The sequence below is a fragment of the Mercenaria mercenaria genome, chromosome 5, assembly GCF_021730395.1.
Source record: "Mercenaria mercenaria strain notata chromosome 5, MADL_Memer_1, whole genome shotgun sequence".
Lineage (NCBI taxonomy): Eukaryota > Metazoa > Mollusca > Bivalvia > Venerida > Veneridae > Mercenaria > Mercenaria mercenaria.
In genome coordinates this window covers 79,491,294-79,498,507 of record NC_069365.1, presented here as the reverse complement: position 1 = coordinate 79,498,507, position 7,214 = coordinate 79,491,294, and positions in this window count along the sequence as shown.

Below are 7,214 nucleotides of genomic sequence, written 5' to 3'. Positions count from 1 at the left end.
ATCAAGCATAAACGACGTTTTACTTTTAACAAGTTTTAATATTTTATTCTGAAAAGAATAAATAAAAATCTAAATTTATCGTGAAACTTTAATTCTTTCTTTTATGAAAATTCTGTCCATAGGCCATTTATGCCTTGAATAGAGTCAATCAAACCGAGTCTGCTATTATGTTGCTTGGTTGCGGTCTATGCCTCCAAAGGATCTTTTCACAGATTGGAGCTGCGATTATCGACGACCATCTATGTCAGCTATGCGACCAAGGTGTATTTTTCTACGAGGTCTGCCAAGCAGTCCCAGACGCTTCTGACTAGTCTGCGGACTGAAAACATCTTACGATCAACCTAGACTATCAACATGTCAAGAACCAATCACACAACTATGTATTACTGATCGATGGACTGGTCATGACTGGTCGTAGGGCTGGTCTGTACTAGTTACGAATGCGAATTCGTAACTAGTACAGATCAGCACTACGTTCATATATATAGTCGTGTTGACTGTTAGGTAAGTAGAAATGGTCAAGTGGTAACACTGCCCGGCTACAAAACCAAGGTCCGACGGTGAATTCAACCCCCCGCTCCTCAGGCTAAAAAGTAACAAAACTAACAGTGGGATAAGAGTCCCATGTGTTGCATTACCTTCCCACTAACATTACTAAGAGTGTTTTAGAGGAGTCGTCTATATGGGTAAAGTCACCAATATGGGTTACCGGTTGTGACCAGGCCCGGATCCAGAAATATTTGTGTGTGCACCAGTCTTGGATGAAGACGTCACCGCTAAGGCACATAGCGGCAAGTGTGGGTAGATGCGGGAGGGGAGCCTCTGCACATGTAAGGGTGTCAGGGTCTCATCCCTGGAAATATTTGAAATACAGGTATGAAATGGTGGCCTCTGGTGCATTTACTGGTGGGGTAGTCCCCTTATTTTAGGGGTGTCAGGGGGCACTCACCCTGGAAATTTTTTAAATACAAACATGACATGGTGGCCTTTGGTGCATGTTTAGGTCTAAATTTTGAGGTAATGGAGGAGTTACTCCCCTCTTGATGTTGGGGGAGGGGGTCAGGGGGCTCTCCCCCTGGAAATTTTTTAAATATACATGTAGATGTGAAATGGTGGCCTCAGGTGCGTTTCTGGGTCTAACATTTGAGAAAATATTATTCCTTTGCCAAAATAGTAGGGTGCAGCTTTGATGAGTATAGGTCACTTCTCAGCCAACTGGGGGAGGGGGCACGGGCCCCCTCGAACCGGCCCTGGAACCGGGCCTGGTGTCAATAAATAAGCTTATAAACAAAGAAGTCAACGAATGGGCAACAAAATTTGTTTGAGGGATGTCATACTGACTGAACATGAACTAATATGTTAACTACGCTATAGATGGCCAAGGTTGCGACTAATCGAATGACTTCTGTGTCTTAATTCCCATCTGTACAAAAACGACCTTCCAGAGCAGATGTCTCCCTCGACAGATTCGCTGGTGGTAGCCTCTTATATAGAAGGATACGGTATCTACGGTCTTACTGTCTTTTGAGAGCGGACGGAGTGGTCGCTGTCTAACTACGAATCCAGGGGTCGTCACTCAATATTTAACTTAAGGGGTTGTAACAGATGATAAAATAAGACCAAGACCATCCTTTCTGGTCACACAAGAACTTTGAAACTCATGTTGTTGTTGATGATAATTATACTACTACCAATAATTATTACAGATTATTAGTCCCCTACTGGTTGAAAACCAATTTCGGATAACAATGTAAACTATATCACAACTATGAATGTTCAAAAGACAACATGTAGTTTACTAGTATATCGTCGTTTTTCTCTCGTTGATCAACGAAGTGAATGTCTCCATCTGTGTAATAACATGGTTTACATGATAAGCCCTATGCAATTACATTTTTTGTTCTTCTGTAATGAAATGAGAGACAGACGTCTGATTTAACTCCCCCCACCCCTCATCCTCCAACTAAAAATCACTAACACTGGGATAAGACTATCTTGTATGGGTACTTTACACCTGGCACGCTAAAGAACCAGGGAAGCTTCTGGAATTGGAGCGTCTTCTGTATCTTGCACTATCCTCCCACTAACATTACTAACAGTCATCTGGAGGAGTTATGGGTTACCGGCGGCGACTATAAGTAAGCTTACAAACAAACAATACTGTCTGCTTAATTTGTTTTAAGTATCCCTCACAGCTACATATATCTTGACTATAAATGAGCTTCATGACGGGTTCCAGAGAAAAACATGCATGAAAATAATAGAAATAAACCGTCTATACAGAAACTGTGAAAATATAATACGTTGTGTCAATTTGAAATGGTGGAAGAATACTTTTCATAAATGTTCTTGGCAAGCATGAGAATTGAAAAAGTAATTAAAGTTGTTTTTTAAGTAAAGTGCTTGTGATAATTTAAGTCTCTAAAATTTACAACTTCTTCCAGTGAATGCCGTCTTAAGGAGTAAAGTCAAAATTCAACATTCCTGTCGAACTAACCTTGGGCTTAAGGTAACAGGCTAGTGGTATTAGCAAGTGGTTTAGTGCTGGACCTGCTAAAATACAACTTTTTTGTTTATGAATTTATTAGAATATACCTCTTGATCAATAAATCCAATCCAAAATTCGTTTGATTGAGTTTGTGCAAAGGAAGAAATGAAGTTTCACCTGTCCACACATTCCCATATTAACACATCACTAAAAGACTGCTGTCGTGAAAGTTTGATAGTTCTCTGAGTAGATCGTGTGGTAGCATAGTTCCAACGCAGTCAACAGTAGGGGAAATTTCTTGTTATGGTCGAACGGAAAAGTTGTTACTAAATAAATGACTTCTACCCGCTCGGGAAGCAAAATCACCATTTTCTTGACTAGCTTCATTCAAAACACCCGCTGCATAAATTAAATACGGTATCAATAAATGATGATTATGCCATGCTAAAGTAGGACAATGTATCTAGATTTCTGCCGTTTAAAACATAATATTGTTATTCTAATAAAAGAAATATTTACCTTAAATATTTCTATGGAAGCTCTGGAGGGACAATTGATTTCCCTACTTCCCACTTCTGACTTCTAACTTTTGCACTTCTCATTTCCAAACTTCTTGACTTCCTACTTCTAACTTCCACACTTCTGACTTCAAACTTCCGCACTTCTGACTTCCAACTTCCTGACTTTCGACTTCTGATTTCCAACTTCCACACTCCTTACTTCCGACTTCTTGACTTCTTACTTCCTTTTTCTAACTTTCGCACTTTTGACTTCTAACTTCCGCATTTCTGACTTCCAATTTCCTGACTTCTTACTTCCGACTTCCAACTTCCGCACTTCTTACTTCCGACTTCCAAGGAGGGAAAGTTGGAAGTCAGAAGTGCGGAAGTTGGAAGTCAGGAAGTTAGAAGTCAGAAGTGTGAAAGTTAGAAGTCAGAAGTGCGGAAGTTAGAAGAGGGAAGTAAGAAGTCAAGAAGTCGGACGTAAGAAGTGTGGAAGTTGGAAATCAGAAGTCGAAAGTCAGGAAAGTAGAAGTCAGAAGTCCGGAAGGTAAAAGTCAGAAGTGCGGAAGTTAGAAGAGGGAAGTAAGAAGTCAAAAAGTCGGAAGTAAGAAGTGTGGAAGTTAGAAATCAGAAGTCGAAAGTCAGGAAGTTGGAAGTCAGAAGTGTGGAAGTTAGAAGTCAGAAGTGCGGAAGTTAGAAGTAGGCAGTAAGAAGTCAAGAAGTCGGAAGTAAGAAGTGTGGAAGTTGGAAATCAGAAGTCGAAAGTCAGGAAGTTGGAAGTCAGGAGTGTGGAAGTTAGAAGTCAGAAGTGCGGAAGTTATTGTAACTTTTTCATTACTAGTCGTAGGGAAAATCGAGACCACTTTTCTGTAGTATAACATGCATGCTACATCCAATTTTGAGGTGTATTTTGACCAATCTCTACCTGGTAAAGATTTTTGTGTGGACTTACATTTTTTTTTTTTTTTAAGATTAACTTCCCTTAGTTGTTACTATAAATAACTTATATTTTATAATTGACGTAGGGAAAAAACAAGACCACTTTTCTGTGGTACAACATAGATGTTACTTTCCAATTTTAGGTGTATTTTAAGGTATCTCTACCTGGTAAGGAGTTTTTTGTGGACTTAGAAAAACAAAAGACTTACAATGATTACTAAACAACCACAAAATTAAAATTCCATTTGCAAATACAGCTGCTAGAGTAAAGAAATTTGCTGTGACGGGCGTATATTGTGACATTCTGGCACTCTTGTTCCCTGTTAGCTTTCCATTCCTTCTTTTTAGAGTAGCCATATAGAAAAACATCATAGCTATACTGTTCATGAAAATTAATAAAATTTAGCAGTAAACCACCTCACCACTGACTTATTCTTTCTTCCACATCTTTTAAACCCCTGATGCGGACCACAACTAAACGGTTCTTCAAAGCTTTCCCCAAAATTAATACGTTCAGACACTAACTTGCCAGGAACTTTAGCCTTCAATTATAATATGCCCGGCGGGGGGATTAGCCATGTCTAACATGGCTCTTGTTACAAAGGCAATACAATTGATATTTCCCAGAAATGTCAAAAGTTAATTCTGACAATAATATCTCGTAACCTTTTTTTTTTCAGATTAATATTCTTACATATGCAGTTTTTGTTATAAATGTTTTGCATAAAATTCATATGCCCAAAATCATTTTATGATACATTTTACAACATTAAAAGCTAAATAAAACCTGCATAACAGATAATTGGGCATACCATTTATTGTTCGAAGGGAGTTCACTGAAAATTTACTGACTGAACAGCGAACAGTGCAGACCATGATCAGACTGCACGAATGTGCAGGCTGATCTTGGTCTGCACTGGTCGCAAAGACACAATCGCTTGCCGCCAGCTAGCTAAAGGTTGAAATGCAAAAATTGTCAAGCAGTAATAGAGTGACAAAAATGAAATAAAAGAGTAGATAGATCTTGCATATCTCTATATTGCATTCCTTCGGAATAACGTCCTTTTTTCCACAAAGAAAAAATACTTTTCTGTTATGCAGGTTTTATTTAGCCTTTAATGTTGTAAAATGTATCATAAAATGATTTTGGGCATATGAATTTTATGCAAAACATTTATAACAAAACTGCATATGTAAGAATATAAATCTGAAAAAGGTTATGAGATATTATTGTCAGAATTAACTTTTGACATTTCTGGGAAATACCAATTGTATTGCCTTTGTAATTAGCAATGCTAAAGTGTTTTACTTGTGATTTGGGTAATATAATGTAATACCATTCTCTATAAAAAATATTTATACGAACTTCCCGATTGGGAAGTTAAGTTTCCAGTTCTGGAGATATTAAATCAAATTTTAATTAAGACATCTATTTTTTTTTAATGGAAGGGTTTTAGATTTGTCTTTTAGGTGTGCAATGATGTATTTCATTTAGTGATTCCATGTTTAATAGGAAGCAGTCCTTTTGAATGAAACCAGGAAAAAAATTGCGATTTTGCTTTCCGAACGGTTACAACAAGTTATTATAATTTATAACTTATATTTAGTAACAACTTTCTCACTTGGGAAAAAGGGTAAACCTACATTTTGATTTTTTGAACGGGAGATTACACCTCATACACTGACATGTTCAAATGAGTATGTTTGAGCAAGATAAGTTTGCAAAAAAATGCACCTTTGCAACGACTTAAGTGGAAATCTATAGTTATTAAAAACATTAAAATGGGATCCTTAGTCCCAAAGGATCATCCAGTTCAGTGCATGTATAATGCACTTCATTTTTTTGCAGAACATGCTTGGTTATGTACACACAGTCATCACCATTTTTATATCGAGTCCATATTTTTCTTTTTTCTTTCAGTGTGATTTTTCTGCGGATTTCTCCAAAACAGTCAACAGGTTATTACTAATAGCAACTGAGAACTTTATCTAAAAGGAGAAAAAAACGAAAGTGTATGTTTTGGTGCTTCACATGGTTGTTTGGTACACTAATTTTAACAGCTAGCAATGATTTTGTTGAAAATAGGTGATTTACATGACGGCTTGTGAAAGATTTTTTTATCTTGAAATTTAGAAAATTATTTGAAAAAGGCGTGCATGTTTTGTTGTGTGTAACTTTGGTCACGACGTGTATGAAATAATTTTTTTGAAAAATGTCTCTTGTGGATCGGGGACAAACTGTGTATGAAAAGAGTTGGAACCACTGTCTTACCCTACCACCATTCGTTTCTGTAATATCTTATTCATTTTATCTCCATAGCGGTTATTGAAACATTTAATAATGACAATATATTACTTTTAAACTATTTGTTCACGTTTGGTTAGTTATTGTATACATCTTAAATAACTTCATATTGTTTTGTATATTCTTGTAGAATTGTAATGAATTCGCTCATTGTATATTTATAGTACACATTTTGTAAATATGTTCTTCTCTCCCTCGTGATTCCATAAAGTATAAAAGTTTTGATCCGAAACCTAATTTTTTAATTCGATGTAAATAAGAAGTGAAGCCAAAACCAAAGTCCTGATTGGCGCCATATATACTCTATACTGTAAAGTTATATTGCAGTAATTTGGTCCAAAATGTGCTTCCGTGGTGTATCGAAAGAAGTCCCTAATAAATAGATTCTAATTTTTCCATTTTTCGCATATTTGCACGTAAATCGGGGGCCATATGGGCATTATTTCACTCGTGGAATGAATTTTACATAAAACAGGACACTTTTCATGCTAATATTCGCATGTTTTCGAGTTGTTTACTTGAAAACGAAAGAAGGGTGTTTATTCTGCGGACCACTTTCTGAAATGCGGCAATATGAGGGTACCTGACTTCAGTTGACTTGCATTTCACTGCATACTATTCAACACCTCTTTTTCTTTTCGTTTTCTTGAAAGCAAATGTATGGATATCTTGTTGAAAATAGGTCTACAAAGGAGTGAAAATCTAGAAACTGTAGGTCAGAGACCACCAATTCCAAAAAGTACAGGGAACTTACTGGGAATGAGGTAAGTGTATACCTGGGAATAAGGTAACGTCTGTGCGTTCTGATTGGTCAGTCATGTAAACAAACCCAGGAAGTGATTATTTTTTCAAAATTGATAGTTTTTCACTGCATTTAGAGTATTTTATTATACATTTTGACAAAATTTGCTACATTTTATGTGTATTTAAAAAAAGTTTTATCAAACGAATATCTCCCGCCATGTCAATGATGTAAACA